The following is a 20,961-nucleotide window of genomic DNA, read 5'->3' on the forward strand; positions in this document are numbered from 1 at the left end:
TAACATTGATCATATTTTAGCTCAGGTTCTGATATTATGTATTTTGTCTTTTTATATTAACAGTATTTATACTATTAAGTGTTTGTCTATGGTCACATTCTAACAGCGAAACAAAGTAATTTGTAATCCTGATAGTTGATACCCGGATGAACTTCCATCTGCATATTTACAATGACGAAAACTTTGCTTTTAACAGCAAACCCTGGTCTGTCTTTCTTCCTTATAACAATCCTTTCATTATGGTCACCTATTTCCACCCCATAACTGCTAAACTCTGCTCCTGTGTCAGCTCAGACCATAACTCGCGTGTTTTGCTACTAGATTTGACAATTCCATTGAAGCCGAGCTGGAAAAAAGTTGTTGCCAGTATCCTGATTTATTCTTACCCCACTCATCTCTCACTTCTGAGCTTGCTGACCTATATAGGTCCCAGCTAAACATTCAGCTAAGTTTTAAAATTCACATTCTTATTTTCAAGTCTCTCCATGGCTTCCCATCACTTTGTATTGCCTTCCCATCCTACAAATGTAAAAGATTTCTTTGCTCCTCCATTCTAACCTTTCCACATTCTCAATTTGAATTGTTCCACCATTTGTACTGGATCTTTGGCTGCCAAAGCACTTCACTCTGGAATTTCTCCCTGAACCTTTTCACATTTCTTTGTTCCCTTAAGATGTCCTCAAAGCTGACCAAGCCTTGAGTTACTCTCCATATTTTCTCATCTGGTTTGGAGTCAAGTTTTGCTTTGTCATACTTGAAGAAGTTCCATTTCTTTAAAAGCCCAATTCCATATATCCTGTTCAGCTCTTACTACAGCTTGTGGCAATGAGTTCCACATTCTCCTGAAAAAAAATTGGATTTATTGATGGTTATCTTATATTTGGACAACTTCACAACTAAAAACATCATTTCCACATCAGCCCTTTCAATCCCCTTCATAATTTAAAAGACTGCTGCTAAGAACAAGCTTCAGCCTTCTTTTTCCCAGATAAAAGAACCATAAGCATGTTCTATCATTTTTGCTAGATACAGGTTCTCACTTCTGCAAATATTGCTTGCACTTCCACCTGCAACTCTAAATCCTATTACAGGAACAAGAATTGCTCACGGTGTTCCAAGTATAGTGTCCCACAGTTCAGTATAAGTTGAATATAAGTTGACAGCTTTGTAAATCTATGTCACCAAAAGCAAAGCCAAATCATGTTTGCTTTTCTTCAAAATACAACTGACCATAGAGATGTACAGCACGGAAACAGGCCCTTTGGTAATTTCTCAGTCTTCCTCAGAATCACTATAATCTTACCTCATTCCATCTCCCACTCTTCCCCATACACCAAGAACGTCAGATGTTATGCACAAAGTTTGCATTTATACTTTGGATTCAAGAGTCCAAATTATCAATGTAAACAACATGGATTCTTCTGGAACAACACTTCCCACCATTTGTTAGTCTGAGTAGCTACCCTTAACTCAAAATGTGTTTTCTGTTCTGTACCCAGTTTGCCTGTCCTGTGAATCCGCCTGCCAAACAGTAACAACAAAAAATAACAAAGAAATTTGTCCAGAACAGGTGCTGCTGCAAATACATACCAATGTGCAAATGATTGTAAAAGATGGATAAGTTTACAGAAGATTCTCTTATCACACTGGTGAGCTCAAAGGGCCCACATCTTTCACATTAACAGGCTTTCCTTTCTCAGGCACTGACATATATATTGTGCATTTTCAGTAAGTAATGTCACACACCAGAAGTTGAGTGTTCTCTGCAGCCATGGTTTCAGAACTTAACGGTAGAATTTAAAATTCTGATTTTTTTGTGTCAAAAGTTTGATCAAGAAGAATATTTGTAAAAGTCAATCAGCAAGCTCAATGCAAATCTCTCTGCAAAAATGGAGACGAGTCAACACTATCTCCCTAATGACATCCAAAATGAGCATGAATCAGCAAAGACTGATGGGAATAAACACTACCTCTCTCCACCAGCTGCAAGAGTCCCCCATTAAATGATCTCCAGCAGTCACCCTTCAGCTCATTATAAGCACAGCTTCAAAGCAGAATCCCCAGTGCTCTTAATATGATGTTTAATTGCTAAGTTCATTTGAGCATTATGGTGACATACAAGTCATTCATCTAGCACCTTTGACCTTAGTCATTGGTAAACGTTCAAAATGCTTCACTTCACAGGAATATTATAAAATAAATATGCCACTGGGCTGCATAATGAGGTATTAGGTCAGATGACCAAATGTTTGATCAGAGGTGGGTTTGAAGTAAGTTATTAAAGTAGAAGAGAGGGATAGGGAGGTATAGATAGTGAATTCCAGAGCTTGGGTCGCAGGCAATTGAAGACAGTCGCCAATGATGAAGCAATTATAATTGGGTGCACAACAGGCCAGTATTAGAGCAGCACAGAGATGAGAAACAGTGGGTTGGAAGATATTACAGACATAGAGAGCGGCAAGGCTGCAGTGGGATTTGAAAACAGGCACAAGACTTTCAAAATAAAATACTACGTATGTCAGAAATCAAAATTAATACAAAGGTGAGAAGAAAAATTCAATTCTGTTGAAAGGTCATCAGCCCAAAAAGTTAACTGCTTCACTGTCCACAAATGCTGCCAGACCTGAATTTCTCCTGTTTTTTATTCTTCTCTTAAGAATTTTATGATCATAATACTGCATTGTTGCTTCAAGGTTGGATTTGGACATATTGCTGGAGCAGGGATTTGGGCCATGCCCATGGTACACTGACCTAAGAATGTTTAGCAGTGGAATACTCAGCAGTACAATTTTACACTGCCATACAGACCACATAAGGGAGGCATTTCTCTTCCCAGGAGGAAAATCCCTCAATGAGTACCAAAAATAACAAAAGCAAACACAGACATTTTCCAAATTAAACATGCATTCCTTTCAATTGCTTCTTTGTAAAGCATTTAACAAGTGGAAAAATGGAAAGAACCAGGGGTTCTATCATAAAATAAATAAATCTTCAAAACAGAGCAGCAGTTTAGCCAATGGTAAACATGCAAAATGCTTATCCCGATATTAAAAAAGCCATGTTGAAGAGAGGGAAAAGTGACAAGAGGCTGGGCAAAGGCAGATCAAAGTAGTACCACAAAGGTCCCAGGATAACATTCAGGGTATCACTAGCCAGCCATTCATCTACTGGCCTGCCATAGTGTATTCCAGGTTTACAATACAAGGAGGTACGCAGAGTTTTGAAGGATTTTCTAGAGAACGTCATTAGGGGCTCAGTCAATCCACAGTGAACACACCAATCTCAAGACTAAAATTACTATGGGTGTGGTGTATGTGCTGAAACATCGGCACAGACCCTACATGGTGGGTGAAGTTCATTAAAGAAAGAAAAATAACATATGTACCCTTTCAACAGAAATCACAAAACTTCTAAATGACACAAAATAACAGGAATACTGACTGGACCCAATGGGCCGAATAGTTTCTGTCAATTCTGTGAAGTTTGTGGGAAACAGGTGAGATTCAGTAACAGAAGAGATTCAACAACAGAAGAGAAAGGCCATTGGAAGTGATATTAGGGTAGAAAAGAAGCAATAGTAGTATTCGGATCAGGGAACGCACATTCAGAATGCAAAAATGAGAGACAAACTGAAAAAGGCAAAGAAAGCAAAACAAAATGGGTACAGAGATTACAGTTTGAAATTGCTGAATTTAAGGTTGAGTCCAAAAGACCGAAGTACCCAGCTGAAAAGTGAGGTCATGATGTGGAGGTGCCAGTGTTGGACTGAAGTGGATAAAGTTAAATATCACACACCACCTGGTTATAGTCTAACAGGTTTATTTCTAAGTATAATCTTGCAGAGCTTGCTCTCTCTCCATGGATGCTATCTGATCCACTGGGATCTCCAGCGTTTGTTGTTTTCAGTATAGATTCCAGCATATACAATCGTTTGCTTCTATTTAAACAGTGGGTACTTGAGCAAATTGTCAGTGTGGAAATTTTAATCAACCTGCATAGGAACGATGTTATAAAACTTGAAAGGGTTCAGAAAAGACTTACAAGGATGTTGCCAAGATGAGAGGGCTTGAGCAATAGCAAGAGGCTCAATAGGCTGGGGCTGTTTTCCCTGGAGCATCAGAGCTTTGTAAAATCATGAGGGGCATGGATAGGGTAAAGAGGCAAGGTCTTTTTCCCTGGGGTGGGGGAGCCCAGAACTAGAGGGCATAGGTTTAGGGGGAGAGGGGAAAGATATAAAAGGGACCTAAGGGGCAACCTTTTCACGCAGAGGGTGGTGAGAGTATGGAATAAGCTGCCAGAGGATGTGGGGAGGCTGGTAGAATTACAGAATTTAAAAGGCATCTGGATGCGTATGAATAGGAAGGATTTAGAGGGACATGGGCCAAGTGCTGGCAAATGGGATTAGATTTGGTTAGGATATCTGATCAGCATAGACGAGTTGGATCAAAGAGTTTGTTTCCGTGTTGTACATCTCTATGACTCTATCACATTGCTCCTTCGTCTGAGCTGAGATGTTACTTTTTTAAAATAAAATCTTGTTATTTCAGGAATGTGACTTGAAAGAAGTTCTGGGATTTACATATTAATGATTCTAAACTTGCAACCCATTCTCAAAGATGAAAGACTTAACAGCAATCTAGGTTTGTTCAAAATATCACATCAGTTGTATGACACTACGATCTTTTGCTATAAATGTGTGTCCTTTGATCCTATTCCATTAACTACCTGATGAAGGAGTAGCATTCCAAAAGCTTGTACTTCCAAATAAAGCTGTTGGACTACAACCTGGTGTTGCGTGAAAAGTGAGATGCCATCCCTTGAGCTTATGTGGAACTTTAGTGAAACACTGCAGCAGGCCAAAGACAAAGGTCAATGTTAGAGTAAGAATTAAAACAACAGCTGACCAGTAGCTCGGGGTCTAGCATGCAGACATGATTTTCATGACTTTACCCTGTAACATTGAGGAGGATAATTTCCTATCCTTTTATCTCTCAGTTCATTTCATTCCATCTCATATCCCATACCTCTGAATGTAGCCATCCAGCTAAGTCCAGACTAACCAAACCATTACCAACAGCAAATACAGTTCATTTGAGAAGGAATCTTAATAACCACAGGGCCAGAAGTCAGACGACACCAGGTTATGGTCCAACAGGTTCATTTGAAATCATCTTTGCCAGGTGACGAAGGGACAGTGCTCCGAATGCTTGCGATTCCAAATAAACCTGTTGGACTATAATCTGGTGTAGTCTGACTTCTGGCCTTGTCCACCCCAGTCCAACATCAGCACCTCCACATCAACACCACAGGACAGCAACAAACACAAAATTTTGCTCTCATACCCCACAGACAGCAATATACCACAAATTACACAGGTATCACTAGATTTAAAAAATTGCCTTTTCCAAAGTATTCACTGCATAATTAAATCATAATTGAATTACTGACAAAATACATAAAGGTTCCAGGAAACCCAGAAATAAGAGCTTAGGAACACGAGTAGGCTATTCAGTCCAGTGAACCTGTTCCATCATTTAATACAACTGTGGCTGATTGAACATTTCAATGATTTTTACCCACACTATCTGTAGAACCCTTGGTGCCATTGATAATCATAAATCTATTAATCTGTAATTTAAATATCCTCAAAAACTGAACTTCCACAGAAGACATGAAAAGTTTGGAAATCACATGCTCCAAAGTCACCATCTTCTTAACTCGCATGCCAAGAACCTAACAAAACGTGAAATAAATCATTTGTTTTATTCATTCATGAGATATAGGTGATAATGGCTGGGGACAGCATTTATTGCCCATCCCTAGTTGCACTGTATCCTGCTCCCATTGTCCCTATACTGTATAGCCTTTAATCCCTGTATCGGTATTTAACTTCACTTTGAGCAAACTTCTTAAGCCACTGTAGACCATGTGCTGTAGGGACACCCACAGTGCTGTTAAAAAGGGAGTTCTAGGATCTTGACCCAGTGACATTGAAGGAACAGCAATATATTTCCAAATCAGGATAGTGTGTGACTTAGAGGAGAACTTGCAGATGTGCCCACGTACAGTCATTCTCCACATCCGCAAATTATGAAATTCATGAGTGTGGAGCTCACTAAAAAAAAGCTCAAAATGGTTAAAAATATGCAAATTTTGTTGTTACTTATGTTTTGGCACAAATGGGTGAATTTGCAATTCAAACTTTTTTAGGTATAGGTTTAATGTATCTGCTTCCCTTGCTTTTAAAAACATACTGTGGATCTTTAAGATGTCAAATTCCAAAATGTCATTTGCCTTTTTTCTCTCTGCAAAGACTGTAAAGAAAGGATTTGCAATAAAAATCTGATGTCTTGGTTCTTCAAGATCAAAAAGATTATGAGGGCTTGGAAAGTGCCTAGTTCATGCTTACAAGCAGGTTGCAATACAAACAAGTCAGAATTTTAAATTGGGAAATTAAGTACAGACATACAATGATCAGTGACCATAACCGAATCCAATCACCAACAGTTCAAAATGAGCCGAAACAAAATCAGATTGTTGGCAGACTAAACGTCCACGTTTTCAGTAGATCATACATGAATCAGTGAAAACTGAAAGAGTCACACAGTTTCAGAAGAGGACTCCCGGTGGATTGGAAACATTAACTTTGTTTCTCTCTCCAAGGATGGTGCTAGACCTGCTGACTTTTTCCAGCGGGTTATTTAAGGACGGTGCATTTTGTTTATTTTGAGTTGTCTACAACCGCTGGGGGCCTGATGTCAGCTCATTTCGCCTTATCTCTTGCTGCGATGGATTACTGTTTTAGACATTCAACACCTCTCCATAAACTGGATTAGTGGTGCTGGAAGAGCAAGGGTTTTTGCCCGAAACGTCGATTTCGCTGCTCGTTGGATGCTGCCTGAACTGCTGTGCTCTTCCAGCACCACTAATACAGTATTTGGTTTCCAGCATCTGCAGTCATTGTTTTTACCTCTCCATAAACCCTACCGTTTCCCTCAACACGAAGCTGAACCAAGTGGCAGCCTGTATCAGGAGGATGCCGCCTGTAGCCCGGAGTTTGACCCCAGGCACAAGGAGGGCCGACTGCTAGCTCCCTTGACTGCACCGGGCTGCGGGACAGGCCCAGAGGGACAGCCGCCCGGGGAGAGGGCTCGGGGGAATCCGCCGCGGCCTAGCTGAGGGCTTCGGGCCTGAGCGGTTCAGGGAGATCCCGAATCGCTGGGAGCACGGTTTTCTTTTACGCGCCAATTACCGATTTACCGCTCACTTACCGACAACTGGCGGCAGCGATGCCTCGTCTCTCCTCCCCTTCCCTTCCCTTCAGTCACTCTGGGAGAAGGAGAAAGATCGAAGACTTCCCACCGACACGGGGAGAACGGAGATCGTTTGTGCTCGACCCCACGACACCGGGCGTCAGTGCGTCCCGCCGTGCGTGCGCGCTCTCACCGCAGCAACAGGCGTCAGTGCGTTCCGCCGTGCGTGCGCGCTCTCACCGCAGCAACAGGCGTCAGTGCGTTCCGCCGTGCGTGCGCGCTCTCACCGCAGCAACAGGCGTCAGTGCGTTCCGCCGTGCGTGCGCGCTCTCACCGCAGCAACAGGCGTCAGTGCGTTCCGCCGTGCGTGCGCGCTCTCACACGAGCAACTGGCGTCAGTGCGTTCCGCCGTGCGTGCGCGCTCTCACACGAGCAACTGGCGTCAGTGCGTTCCGCCGTGCGTGCGCGCTCTCACCGCAGCAACTGGCGTCAGTGCGTTCCGCCGTGCGTGCGCGCCCTCACACGAGCAACAGGCGTCAGTGCGTTCCGCCGTGCGTGCGCGCTCTCACCGCAGCAACAGGCGTCAGTGCGTTCCGCCGTGCGTGCGCGCTCTCATCGTAGGAACAGCCGTCAGTGCGTTCCGCCGTGCGTGCGCGTGTTCACGGCAGCAACAGACAGTGCCCGTTCCGCCGTGCGTGCGCGCCCTCACATAAGCAACTGACGTCAGTGCGTTCCGCCGTGCGTGCTCCATCCCCCTCAAGCTCGGGTACCGCTCCTACCTCAGGACGGTCTGATGTATTTCGCCGTCCAGGGAAGTTCCTCCTCGAGAGTGCAGTTACCGTTTTGTGATGTTATCTTCATTTATTGTGAATACATCCCTTTTAGGGCTTGGGAACGTCGCCGGCTGTGGAACAGCCCCTGAGTGGGGAGCTCTGTTGACTCACTGCGGTCCGTGGAGTCGGGGGGGGGGGGGGGGGAGTGGAGTGGAGCGGGCAACATTGACCAGAAATTGAACTGCATCAGGCGTAAAAGTAGACGCCTTGTCCAGGTCGACCTATATCCTAAATAAATAGAGGCGGCTCAGTGGTGAGCACTACTGCCTCATTAGCACAAGGGTCCTAGCCTTGGGCAACTGTCTGTGTGGAGTTTGCATACTCTCTTCGTGGGTTTCCAAAGATGGGCAGGTTAGATGAATTAGCCATGCTAAATTGCCCATAGTGTTAAGGAAATTGGTTTGGGGTGAACTTGTTGGGCCGAAGGGCCTGTTTCCACACTGTAGGGAATCTAATCCACCCCTAGTCCCATTTGCTAGCATTTGGCTGTATCTCTTTAAACCCTTCCTTTCAGATACCCATAACATTAGTATTCACTCCTATAGCTCGTTCCACAGTAAATTGTGGTCAGGATTGAAGATGCACTCGTGTCCCTAAAGGTGTCCGTTGTTCCAGTGTAGAAAGTTAAAAATCACACAACACCAGGTTATGGTCCAACAATTTTAATTGGAAGCAGTAGTGCTCGGACACTGTTCCTTCATCAGGTGGTTGTGAAGTACGCAATTGTAAGACAGAATTTATGGCAAGTTTACAGTTTGGTGTAACTGAAATTATACATTGAAAAATACCTTGATTGTTTGTTAAATCTCTCATCTGTTAGAATGACCATGTTAGTTTCACTTTCATATGTAAATCACAAAACCTTTTTAAAAAGAAGTTACATTCTCAGGTTAACTTTAACAATTGGTGTCAGCCCAGATAATGTGTTGAAGGTGTTTGCCCCCTCTGTGTTGCTGTCTGTGCCATAATGTTTAGACTGATTCTAATCTTAAAAAATGAATTAACAGAATCTTATATGGTTTCATGCAGTTTGAGCAAAGTACAATGTAACCCTGCAAGTATAAATTCACCCCATGAACATATACATGTAAGTGTGCATGTAGGTTTGTGTGTGTGGGATGGGGGGTTGAGAGTGTCTGTGGGAGAGAGTGTATATATTTGTGTGAGAGTGCAAAGGGGTCTAAGTCTGTGAGAGGGTGCATGAGTGTGTGGGAGTGTGTCTGTAGGAGTGTGTGTGAGTGTCTGTGTGTAGGTGTGAGTGTGTGTCACCTGTAGTGTGACATGAACCCAAAGTCCCAGTTGAGGCTATCCCTATGGTTACTGAACTTGGCTATCAGCCTATGCTCAGCCACGTTTCGCTGCTGCCTGCCCTGAAGTCCACCTTGGAAGATGGTCACCTGAAGGTCCGAGGTCGAAAGTCCTGGAATGCTGAATTGCTCTCCAAATGGGAGGGAACACTCCTGTCTGTTGATTGTTGTGCAGTGCCCATTCATCCGTTGACATAGCCTCTGCTCGGTTTCACCAATGTACCGTGCCTCAGGGCATTCTTGCCTGCAGCGTATGAGATAGACAACGTTGTCTGAGTCACATGAGTACTTGCCACGTACATGGTGCAGTGGGCACTGCACGTTCACTCTCAATGGATCCGTGTGTGTGGACATAACCATGAAAGAGATGCAGAAGTAAGAGGGTCCTCTGCAGGGCCCACTGCCTGGACCAGTCAATGGTTATTTGACTGTAACCAGTAACCACCCTCTTTCATGAAAATGTGGCCCCTCAGGTCCCTTTTAAATCTTTCCCCTCTCACCTTGAACCTATACTCTCTGTGTTTTTTCTCACCTACCTTTGGATAAAAAGACCTTGGCTATTCACCCTATCCATGCCTCTCATGATTTTATAAACCTCTATAAGATCACCCTTCAGCCTCACTCTCCAGGGAAAAAAGCCCCGCCTATTCAGTCTCTCCCTATAGCTCAAATCCTCTAATTCCAGCAACATCTTTGTAAATCTTTTCTGAACCCTTTCACATTTCCAACATCGCAGGGAGACCAGAATTGAACACTGTACTCCTGTGAAGCTGCAACATCGCATTCTAATTCCTATACTAAATAAACTAATCAATGAAGGCAACCATGCCAAATGCCTTCTTCACCACCCTGTCGACCTGTGACTCCACTTTCAAGGAACTATGCATTTGCACCCCTAGTTCTATTTGTTTGGCAACATTCCTTAGGGCTCTACCATTAACCAGGTCTTGTCCTGGTTTGCCTTACCAAAATGCAACACCTCATAACTCAAAATCATCTGCCACTCCTCGGCCTTCTGGCCCATCTGATCAAGGTCGCATTTTACTCTGTGATAATCTTCTACACTACCCACTAGACCACCAATTTTGGTGTCATCTGCAAATTTACTCACCCTACCTCCTATGTTAATATCCAAATGGTTTATATAAATGACGAAAAGCAGTGAAGCTAGCACCAATCCTTGCAGCATACCATTGGTCACAGGCCTCCAGTCTGAAAAGCAACCCTCTACGACCACCAGATGTCTCCTACCTTCAAATCAATTTTGCATCCAATTGGTTCACTTCCCCTGAATTCAATGTCATCTAACCTCAATAACCAGTCCACCAGCTGGAAAAATGTTTAACGCCTTGCTGAAGTCCGTATACAGTACTTCCTTAATTAGGATCAGATGGCCTCAGATTTTGGGTAGAAGTCAAAAATTTTTTTTGCATCTAAATATCTTCTCACAGAGTGCATGTGAATTAAAAAGACAACTTAGATTTTGTCGATCTCAGCTATCTGAAAGAATAATAGGGTAGTTATGGTAGGGGATTTTAACTTGCCAAACATCGACTGAAACTGCAATAGTGTTAAAGGTTTAGATGGAGCGGAATTTCTAAAGAATGTACAAGACAATTTTCTGATTCAGTATGTGGATATACCTACTGGAGAAGGTGCAAAACCTGACCTACTCTTGGGAAATAAGGCTGGGCAATTGACTGAGGTGTCAGTGGGGGAGCACTTTGGGGCCAGCGATCATAATTTTATTAGATTTAAAATAGTCATGGAAAAGGATAGACCAGACCTAAAAGTTGAAGTTCTAAATTGGAGAAAGGCCAATTTTGACGGTATTAGACAAGAACTTTCGAAAGCTGATTGGAGGTAGGTGTTCGCACGTAAAGGGACAGCTGGAAAATGGGAAGCCTTCAGAAATGAGATAACAAGAATCCAGAGAAAGTATATTCCTGTCAGGGTGAAAGGGAATGCTGATAGGTATTGGGAATGCTGGATGACTAAAGAAATTGAGAGTTTGGTTAAGAAAAAGAAGGAAGCATATGTCAGGTATAGACAGGATAGATCAAGTGAATCCTTAGAAAGGAAGCAGGAATATACTTAAGAGGGAAATCAGGACGGCAAAACGGGGACATGAGATAGCTTTGGCAAATAGAATTAAAGAGAATCCAAAGGGTTTTTACAAATATATTAAAGGACAAAAGGGTAACTAGGGAGAGAATAGGGCCCCTCAAAGATCAGCAAGGCGGCCTTTGTGTGGAGCCACAGAAAATGGGGGAGGTACTAAATGAATATTTTGCATCAGTATTTACTGTGGAAAAGGATATGGAAGATATAGGCTGTAGGGAAATAGATGGTGACATCTTTCAAAATGTCCATATTACAGAGGAGGAAGTGCTGGATGTCTTGAAACGGTTAAAGGTGGATAAATCCCTAGGACCTGATCAGGTGTACCCGAGAACTCTGTGGGAAGCTAGAGAAGTGATTGCTGGGCCTCTCGCTGAGATATTTGCATCATTGATAGTCACAGGTGAGGTGCCGGAAGACTGGAGGTTAGCAAACGTGGTGCCACTGTTTTAAGAACAGCGGTAAAGACAAGCCAGGGAACTATAAACCGGTGAGCCTGACCTCGGATGTGGGCAAATTGTTGGAGGGAATCCTGAGGGACAGGATGTACATGTATTTGGAAAGGCAAGGACTGATTAGGGATAGTCAACATGGCTTTGTGCGTGGGAAGTCATGTCTCAGAAACTTGATTGAATTTTTTTGAAGAAGTAACAAAGAAGATTAATGAGGGCAGAGCAGTAGCTGAGATCTATGTGGACTTCAGTAAGGCATTTGACAGGTTCCCCATGGGAGACTGATTAGCAAGGTTAGATCTCATGGAAGACAAGGAGAACTAGCCATTTGGATACAGAACTGGCTCAAAGGTAAAAGATAGAGGGTGGTGGTAGTTTTTCAGACTGGAGGCCTGTGACCAGTGGAGTGCCACAAGGATTGGTGCTGGGCCCCCTACTTTTTGTCATTTACATAAATGATTTGGATGCGAGCATAAGAGGTACAGTTAGTAAGTTTGCAGATGACACCAAAATTGGAGGTGTAGCGGACAGCAAAGTGGGTTACCTTAGATTACAACAGGATCTGGACCAGATGGGCCAATAGGCTGAGAAGTGGCAGATGGAGTTTAATTCAGATAAATGCGAGGTGCTGCATTTTGGGAAAGCAAATCTTAGTAGGACTTATACACTTAATGGTAAGGTCCTAGGGAGTGTTGCTGAACAAAGAGATCTTGGAGTGCAGGTTCATAACTCCTTGAAAGTGGAATCGCAGGTAGATAGGATAGTGAAGAAAACGTTTGGTATGCTTTCCTTTATTGGTCACAGTATTGAGTACAGGAGTTGGGAGGTCATGTTGTGGCTGTACAGGACATTGGTTAGGCCGCTGTTGGAAAATTGCATGCAATTCTGGTCTCCTTCCTATTGGAAAGATGTTGTGAAACTTGAAAGGGTTCAGAAAAGATTTCCAAGGATGTTGCCAGGGTTGGAGGATTTGAGCTACAGGGAGAGGCTGAACAGGCTGGGGCTGTTTTCCCTGGAGCATTGGAGGCTGAGGGATGACCTTATAGAGGTTTACAAAATTATGAGGAGCATGGATAGGACAAATAGACAAAGTCTTTTCCCTGGGATCGGGGAGTCCAGAACCAGAGGGCATAGGTTTAGGGTGAGAGAGGAAAGATATAAAAGAGACCTAAGGGGCAACGCTTTCACGCAGAGGGTGGTACATGTATGGAATGAGCTGCCAGAGGATGTGGTGGAGGCTGGTATAATTGCAACATTTAAGAGGCATTTGGATGAGTATATGAATAGGAAGGGTTTGGAGGGAAATGGGCTGGGTGCTGGCAGGTGGGACTAGATTGGTTTGGGATATCTGGTTGGCATGGACAGGTTGGACCGAAGGGTCTGTTTCCCTGCTGTACATCTCTGTGACTCTATGACTACAAAGACTGTGAAGCACTTCTGGACATACGTGGACTATTGCAACAAAGATGTACAATGAATAAGCCTGTCCTCTGCCACAAAAAATTAATTTATATCAAGGTGTTTAGCATTAATCTGTTCCCAACCATAATTTCCAAGAATAGCATATTTCAGCAATTATACACCTAATGGTAAGGTGTTCGGGAGTATTGCTGAACAAAGAGACCTTGGAGTGCAGGTTCATAGCTCCTTGAAAGTGGAGTCACAGGTAGATAGGATAGTGAAGAAGGTGTTTGGTATGCTTTCCTTTATCGGTCAGAGTACTGAGTATAGCAGTTGGGAGATCATGTTGCGGCTGTCCAGGACATTGGTTAGGGCACTGTTGGAATATTGCGTGCAATTCTGGTCTCCTTCCTATCGGAAAGATGTTGTGAAACTTGAAAGGGTTCAGAAAAGATTTACAAGGATGTTGCCAGGGTTGAAGGATTTGAGTTATAGGGAGAGGCTGAACAGGCTGGGGCTGTTTTCCCTGGAACGTCAGAGGCTGAGGGGTGACCTTACAGAGGTTTACAAAATTATGAGGGGCATGGACAGGATAAATAGACAAAGTCTTTTCCCTGGGTTGGAGGAGTCCCAGAACTAGAAGGCATAGGTTTAGGGTGAGAGGGGAAAGATATAAAAGGCACCTAAGGGGCAACTTTTCCACGCAGAGGATGGTACGTGTATGGAATGAGCTGCCAGAGGAAGTGGTGGAGGCTGGTACAATTGCAACATTTAAAAGGCATTTGGATGGGTGTATGAATAGGAAGAGTTTCGAGGGATATGGGCCGGGTGCTGGCAGGTGGGACTAGATTGGGTTGGGATAACTGGTCGGCATGAATGGGTAGTTCTGAAGAGTCTGTTTCCGTGTTGTACATCTCTGTGACTCTATGAGTAACTATGTCCAGAAAAATAATTATCTAATTTTAATTCAATTTACAACTTTGATAATTCATAATACTTATTGAAGGGAATCTCCCTTTTTAAGAGTATTAATTAAAAGTTAGAATACAATATCTGTTTACACAAAAAATGAGAGCATTCTGCCATGTGAAATAGAATGTGAATATGTATATCTTTAAGGCTTCCTCTCCACTTCACTGGCTGAAAGCAGGTCCAGCCCATACCTCTATGACCTTCATCATGGGTAGGGCAAGGAAGCAGAACATCCACCCCAACTGAACCCATGCTATTGGTACACCAGCCTGAATTTGCTGCAATATCCCAATAAAGCACAACACAAGCTCAAGGAACAACAGCCTATTTTCCACTTAACCACTTTACAACCTCAAGGTCTCAATATTGAATTCTATATCTTCAGAAACTGACTGCACAATGTCTATACTCCTTTATTTTTACATTCTCCCTCACCACCACAAGTTTGTTTTATTTGTGTTTTGTTTACTTTGCTCTTAGTGGAGACAACCCATTCTCTCCCTTTCACACCTTAATTTAGACCCATTTTACATCTTTTTCTCTTTACCATCACGAACAAACTCAGTCTTTTGCACTGGGCCTCTACGCCATCTGATCCCTTGCTCATCCACCTAGATGAAAAGTATATTTAAAAAAACATTTTCCGACAACCTTCATACCATGTTAACTGTTTCTGTCTCCTGCCGGACTTGTTGAGTTTCTCCAGCATTTTCTTGTGTTTGATTCACTTTAGAATGTATATTGTAGCATGGAATTCTGGTTGGTGACAGGAGAGACTCTAATTTTCTTTCCAGCACAAGGATGAAAAGGAATCTCTTCTGGTCTTAATATCTGCCATTAAAGTTTGTTGGAAAAATTTACAAACTGATGCTTATCCCCATTGGCCAGTTACCCTTCTTGGCTATTCGGACCTGGAGTGAGACCTGAACCCAGAGCGATACCTGAACCCAGAACCTCTGGCTCAGAGGCAAGGATACTACCTTCTTCTCCATAAAACCTACTCGTTTATTCATTTTACATCTTTGTTACAATAATTCACAGATATCCAGAAGTGACTTACAGTCTCTGTAGTTGACAAAATCCAAGTTGTCTTTTCAGTTCACATGCATTCTATCAGAAGATATTTAGAGACAAAAAGAACTTCTGACATCTTCTCAATATCTGAGGACACGTGATTGTAATTATGGAAGTACGGCACATTTTTAAAAAATATATTCTTTTTTTTAAGAGGGATACGGAAGTCACTGGCTAGCCAAGGCTAGGATTCTTTAAGTGGACCACGGAGTTAGGCTCAAATCAGGCTGGATCAATCAGATTTTGGTTGCTATTATTAAGGGAGGAGAATTTGTGTCACTAATATTCTTATGAGAGATAGGGAGCTGAAATAAATATCTTGTATATCTCAGGACCCTCTCATTTATGCTCCTAAATTTTTCTACTCTTTGTACATTTCCCATTCCCACAACAGTTAATGACTACAACCACCTTCTCGCTTCAGAGGCTTATCTGCCTCTCACCTGCAGCATTCTCCTGCCACTTCCTTCTAAATCAGGAAATTTTAAAAATGCAAGATTGAAGATTCAAGATAAGGAAGTGAAGATAAAGTGAAATCTCTTGGTTTTGAGAGTTGTAAATATTTGAAATTCTCAATCCCAGAGTGTTGATGGTTTTCAGTCATTGATTATAAATATATTAGACCGAGATTGGATAGATTTTTGGGTTTTAAGGTATATAAGGGGGTAATCTTATGGCATAATGAGTAGTTCCCCTACTTCAGCACGAGAAGCTCCAAATTTATCAAGTGTGGTTGAGAACTGAGGAACCATATCACCTATTTCTGTTCCTATTTCTTATGTTAATATTCTGACTACATCGATGATCAAATATAGATTAGATTACTTACAGTGTGGAAACAGGCCCTTCGGCCCAACAAGTCCACACCGACCCTCCAAAGAGCAACCCACCCAGACCCATTCCTCTACGTTTACCCCTGCACCTAACACTATGGGCTTTAAGCATGGCCAATTCACCTGACCTGCACATCTTTGGATTGTGGGAGGAAACTGGAGCACCCGGAGGAAACCCACGCAGACATGGGGAGAATGTGCAAACTCCACACAGACAGTTGCCTGAGGGTCTCTGGTGCTGTGAGGCAGCAGTGCAAACCACTGTGCCACCGTGCATGAAGACCATGAATCTATAATTTGAGGAATACAACTTGAACATAAAAATATTGTGAATATGCTTGAAATGCTTCAAAATAAAATTGCAAAACGTCAGTTTCATAAAACAATTAATTGCAAATAAATCAAGATGAAACATGTAAATTAACAAATAAGTAAGACCAATCATGAATTAGCATTTTAAAAATATTTCCCAAAAGGAACCAAAATAAAAATTCATTCAAATGAATTAAGCTCACTTTTTAAAATGTATATGTTTACAATGTCTTCCATGATAACCTGTGCTGTTCTGATGAACAAATACTCGGATCATCTGGTCATGAAAAGGGGAGGAAAGTGTCGGCCACCAAAATTTTATTAATGCTTGATAGTGACACTCTGGCCTTCGAGAGAGTATGTTAAGACTTGCTGTTTATATCCCCTTACCAGTCCCCCTATTCAGCAATACAAAGCCTGAGGAATGACAATACACTGAAGAAAAGAATGCCTATCTGGCCTATACATACTCCCAGTGGGTTGACATAGTAACCACTCGCTGTAAGGCCTTCGAGATCAATCTCCAGTTCTTTAGCGATGTCATGATAATCCTGAAGAACTGACAGCCCTATTTGAAAGCTGAATGTTTTTGTTAATTATGTTAACAAATATCTCTCTGAATAAATTCATATGTACAATTTGTCCCATGTTTAAATCGAGCAGATGAATTTCAGATTTTACTTTGATTTTTAGAGATATTTGTCTTTTCAACAGCTGTGTACAACACTTAGTAGCTGAAAGGGTTAACTGACTTCATGGGATAAGCTCCACTCATCAAAGAGAAACATAGAAAACAGGAACAGGAGTGTGTCATTTGGCCCTTCAAACCTTCTCCACCATTCATTGTGATTACGGCTAATCACAATGTTGCCGTTTTCTCCCATATCCTTTAATTCCTTGCTCCAAATGAGATATCAGCGCCTTCATGAAATCATTGAGATGTTTTGGCCTTGACTACTTTTTGTAGTAGCAAATTTCACAGGCTCACCACTTTCTGGGTGAAGAAAAGTTTTTATCATTAAGTCCTCAGTGGTTGACTTCTATATCCTTAGATTGTTGCCCCCGTTTCTGGACTCCCCGGCCATCAGGAACGTCCTTCTTACATTCACCATATTTATTCCTGTAATTTTAAAGGTTTCTTAACTAATACTGATTTTGTTCAGTTCCTCCCTCTTACTTAACCCTATATTCCCTAACATTTCTGGTATGTTATTTGTGTCATCTTTTGTGAACATAGAACCACAGTGTGTATTTAATTAGTCAGCCATTTTTTTGCTCCCCATTATAAATTTCTATTTTTGACTGTAAGGTCCTTACATTTGTCTTCAGCAATCTTTTTCTCTTCCCATACTTAGAGAAACTTTTACTGTCAGTTTTAATGTTCCCCATAAGCTTACACTCTTACTCCTTTTTCCTTTTCTTAATCAATCCCTGTGTCTCCCTTTGCTAAATTTTAAGCTCTCCCACTCCAACTCTGATGTTTTTCCTGGCCAATTTGCTTGCCACTTCCTCGGATCGAATACAATCTCCGATCTCTAATTTCCTTTGTAAGCCACAATATGGCCATATTTCTCACTTTTGTGCCAGTCAGGAATGAACAATTGTTGCAGCTCACCCCTGCACTCTTCAAATGTTTGCCACTGCCTCTCTACTGTCATCTCTTGAAGTAACTTTTCAGAATCTATCATAGCCAACTCACGCCTTACATCATTGTAGATTCCTTCATTTAGATTCAGGACCCTAGTCATAGAATAAACTACATCACATTCCACCTCAAGGAGAAATTGTATTATGGTCAAACATCCCCCACACAAGTAGGTTGCCAATTATTCCTTTCTCATTATGTAATACCCAGTCTTGTATGGTCTTCTCTAGTTGGTTCCTTAACATCTTGGTCCAGAAAATCATCCTGTATGCATTCCAAGAATTCCTCCTCTACAGTATTGTTACTGATTTGATTTGCCCAATTTATGTGAAGATTAAAGTCACCCATAATTACAGATGTACCTGTATTGCAAGTATCTCTAATTTCCTGTTTCATGCCATTCCCCAACATCATCCCTGCAATTTGAATGTCTATGTACAACCCCTGCTAATGGTTTTTGCCTCTTGATGTTTCTCACCTCTAACTGTACAGATTCCACACTGTAGAATGGATATTCCTTTCTCACGGTTCCATTAATTTCCTCTTTAACCAGCAATGCAACTCCACTGCCATTTCTTTTTTGTGTGCCACTTCTAAATAATAAATACCCCATGTTATTCAGATGCGAACCCTTGAGATCCTGGAGCCATGTCTTCATAATGCTGACTATATCTTACTTGCTTTCATCAATTTGCATGATCAATTCGTCCAGTTCATTGCAAATGCTCCATACATTAAGGCAAAAAGCTTGACTTTTTAACATTGTCCCATTCCTTTTATTTTTCACTGTGTACCTGTTTGATCTTGGCCCTTGATTTCTATCATTTTCTTAATCTCTTTTCTGTTTTTTGTTCTCGGTCTTGATTTCTCTTCGTCTGACACCTTCAATAGATAAGGTAAAAACAATGACTGCAGATGCTGGAAACCAGATTCTGGATTAGTGGTGCTGGAAGAGTACAGCAGTTCAGGCAGCATCCAAGGAGCTTCGAAATCGACGTTTCGGGCAAAAGCTCTTCATCAGGAATAAAGGCAGTGAGCCTGAAGCGTGGAGAGATAAGCTAGAGGAGGGTGGGGGTGGGGAGAAAGTAGCATAGAGTACAATGGGTGAGTGGGGGAGGGGATGAAAGTGATAGGGCAGGGAGGAGAGGGTGGAGTGGATGGATGGAAAAGGAGATAGGCAGGTAGGAAAAGTCCGGACAAGTCATGGGGACAGTGCTGAGCTGGAAGTTTAGAACTAGGGTGAGGTGGGGGAAGGGGAAATAAGGAAACTGTTGAAGTCCATATTGATGCCCTGGGGTTGAAGTGTTCCGAGGCGGAAGATGAGGTGTTCTTCCTCCAGGCGTCTTGTGGTGAGGGAGCGGCGGTGAAGGAGGCCCAGGACCTCCATGTCCTCGGCAGAGTGGGAGGGGGAGTTGAAATGTTGGGCCACAGGGCGGTGTGGTTGATTGGTGCAGGTGTTCCGGAGATGTTCCCTAAAGCTCTCTGCTAGGAGGCGCCCAGTCTCCACAATGTAGAGGAGACCGCATCGGGAGCAAAGGATACAATAAATGATATTAGTGGATGTGCAGGTAAAACTTTGATGGATGTGGAAGGCTCCTTTAGGACCTTGGATAGAGGTGAGGGAGGAGGTGTGGTGCAGGTTTTACAGTTCCTGCAGTGGCAGGGGAAAGTGCCAGGATGGGAGGGTGGGTTGTAGGGGGGCATGGACCTGACCAGGTAGTCACGGAGGGAACGGTCTTTGCGGAAGGTGGAAAGGGGTGGGGAGGGAAATATATCCCTGGTGGTGGGGTCTGTTTGGAGGTGGCGGAAATGTCAGCGGATGATTTGGTTTATGCGAAGGTTGGTAGGGTGGAAGGTGAGCACCAGGGGCGTTCTGTCCTTGTTACGGTTGGAGGGGTGGGGTCTGAGGGCGGAAGTGCGGGATGTAGACAAGATGCGTTGGAGGGCATCTTTAACCATGTGGGAAGGGAAATTGCAGTCTCTAAAGAAGGAGGCCATCTGGTGTGTTCTGTGGTGGAACTGGTCCCCCTCGGAGCAGATCCGGCGGAGGCGGAGGAAATGGGAATACGGGATGGCATTTTTGCAAGAGGTAGGGTGGGAAGAGGTGTAATCCAGGTAGCTGTGGGAGTCGGTGGGTTTGTAAAAAATGTCAGTGTCAAGTCGGCCGTCATTAATGGAAATGGAGAGGTCCAGGAAGGGAAGGGAGGTGTCAGAGATGGTCCAAGTAAATATAAGGTCAGGGTGGAATGTGTTGGTGAAGTTGATGAATTGCTCAACTTCCTTGCGGGAGCACGAGGTGGCGCCAATGCAGTCATCAATGTAGCGGAGGAAGAGGTGGGGAGTGGTGCCGGTGTAATTACGGAAGATCAACTGCTCTACGTAGCCAACAAAGAGACAGGCATAGCTGGGGCCCATATATGTGCCCATGGCTATCCCTTTGGTCTGAAGGAAGTGGGAGGATTCAAAGAAGAAATTGTTAAGGGTGAGGACCAGTTCAGCCAAACAAATGAGAGTGTCAGTGGAAGGGTACTGTTGGGGACGTCTGGAGAGGAAAAAATGGAGAGCTTGGAGGCCCTGGTCATGGTGAATGGAGGTATAGAGGGATTGGATATCCATGGTGAAGATGAGACATTGGGGGCCGGGGAAACAGAAGTCTTGGAGGAGGTGGAGGGCGTGGGTGGTGTCTCGAACATATGTGGAGAGTTCCTGGACTAGGGGGGATAGGAAAGTGTCAAGGTAGGTAGAGATGAGTTCAGTG

At 43.1% G+C, this 20,961-nt stretch overlaps 1 protein-coding gene across 3 annotated transcripts in view; it reads right to left on the bottom strand.

Annotated features, from left to right (window-relative positions):
- The window catches only part of supt5h (SPT5 homolog, DSIF elongation factor subunit), a 79,117-nt gene extending 71,691 nt beyond the window's left edge, over positions 1-7,426 (bottom strand). For 2 of the 3 annotated variants that reach the window (XM_072549216.1, XM_072549214.1), the window contains exon 1: positions 7,272-7,426. The gene's annotated coding sequence lies outside the window, so the exon portion shown is untranslated. Of the gene's footprint in view, positions 1-558; positions 748-7,271 lie in introns of those variants that run through there. The other variant, XM_072549215.1, reaches the window with a different exon arrangement.
- Positions 7,427-20,961: the final 13,535 nt, after the last annotated feature.

This window comes from Chiloscyllium punctatum, chromosome 29 (genome assembly GCF_047496795.1).
Source record: "Chiloscyllium punctatum isolate Juve2018m chromosome 29, sChiPun1.3, whole genome shotgun sequence".
Lineage (NCBI taxonomy): Eukaryota > Metazoa > Chordata > Chondrichthyes > Orectolobiformes > Hemiscylliidae > Chiloscyllium > Chiloscyllium punctatum.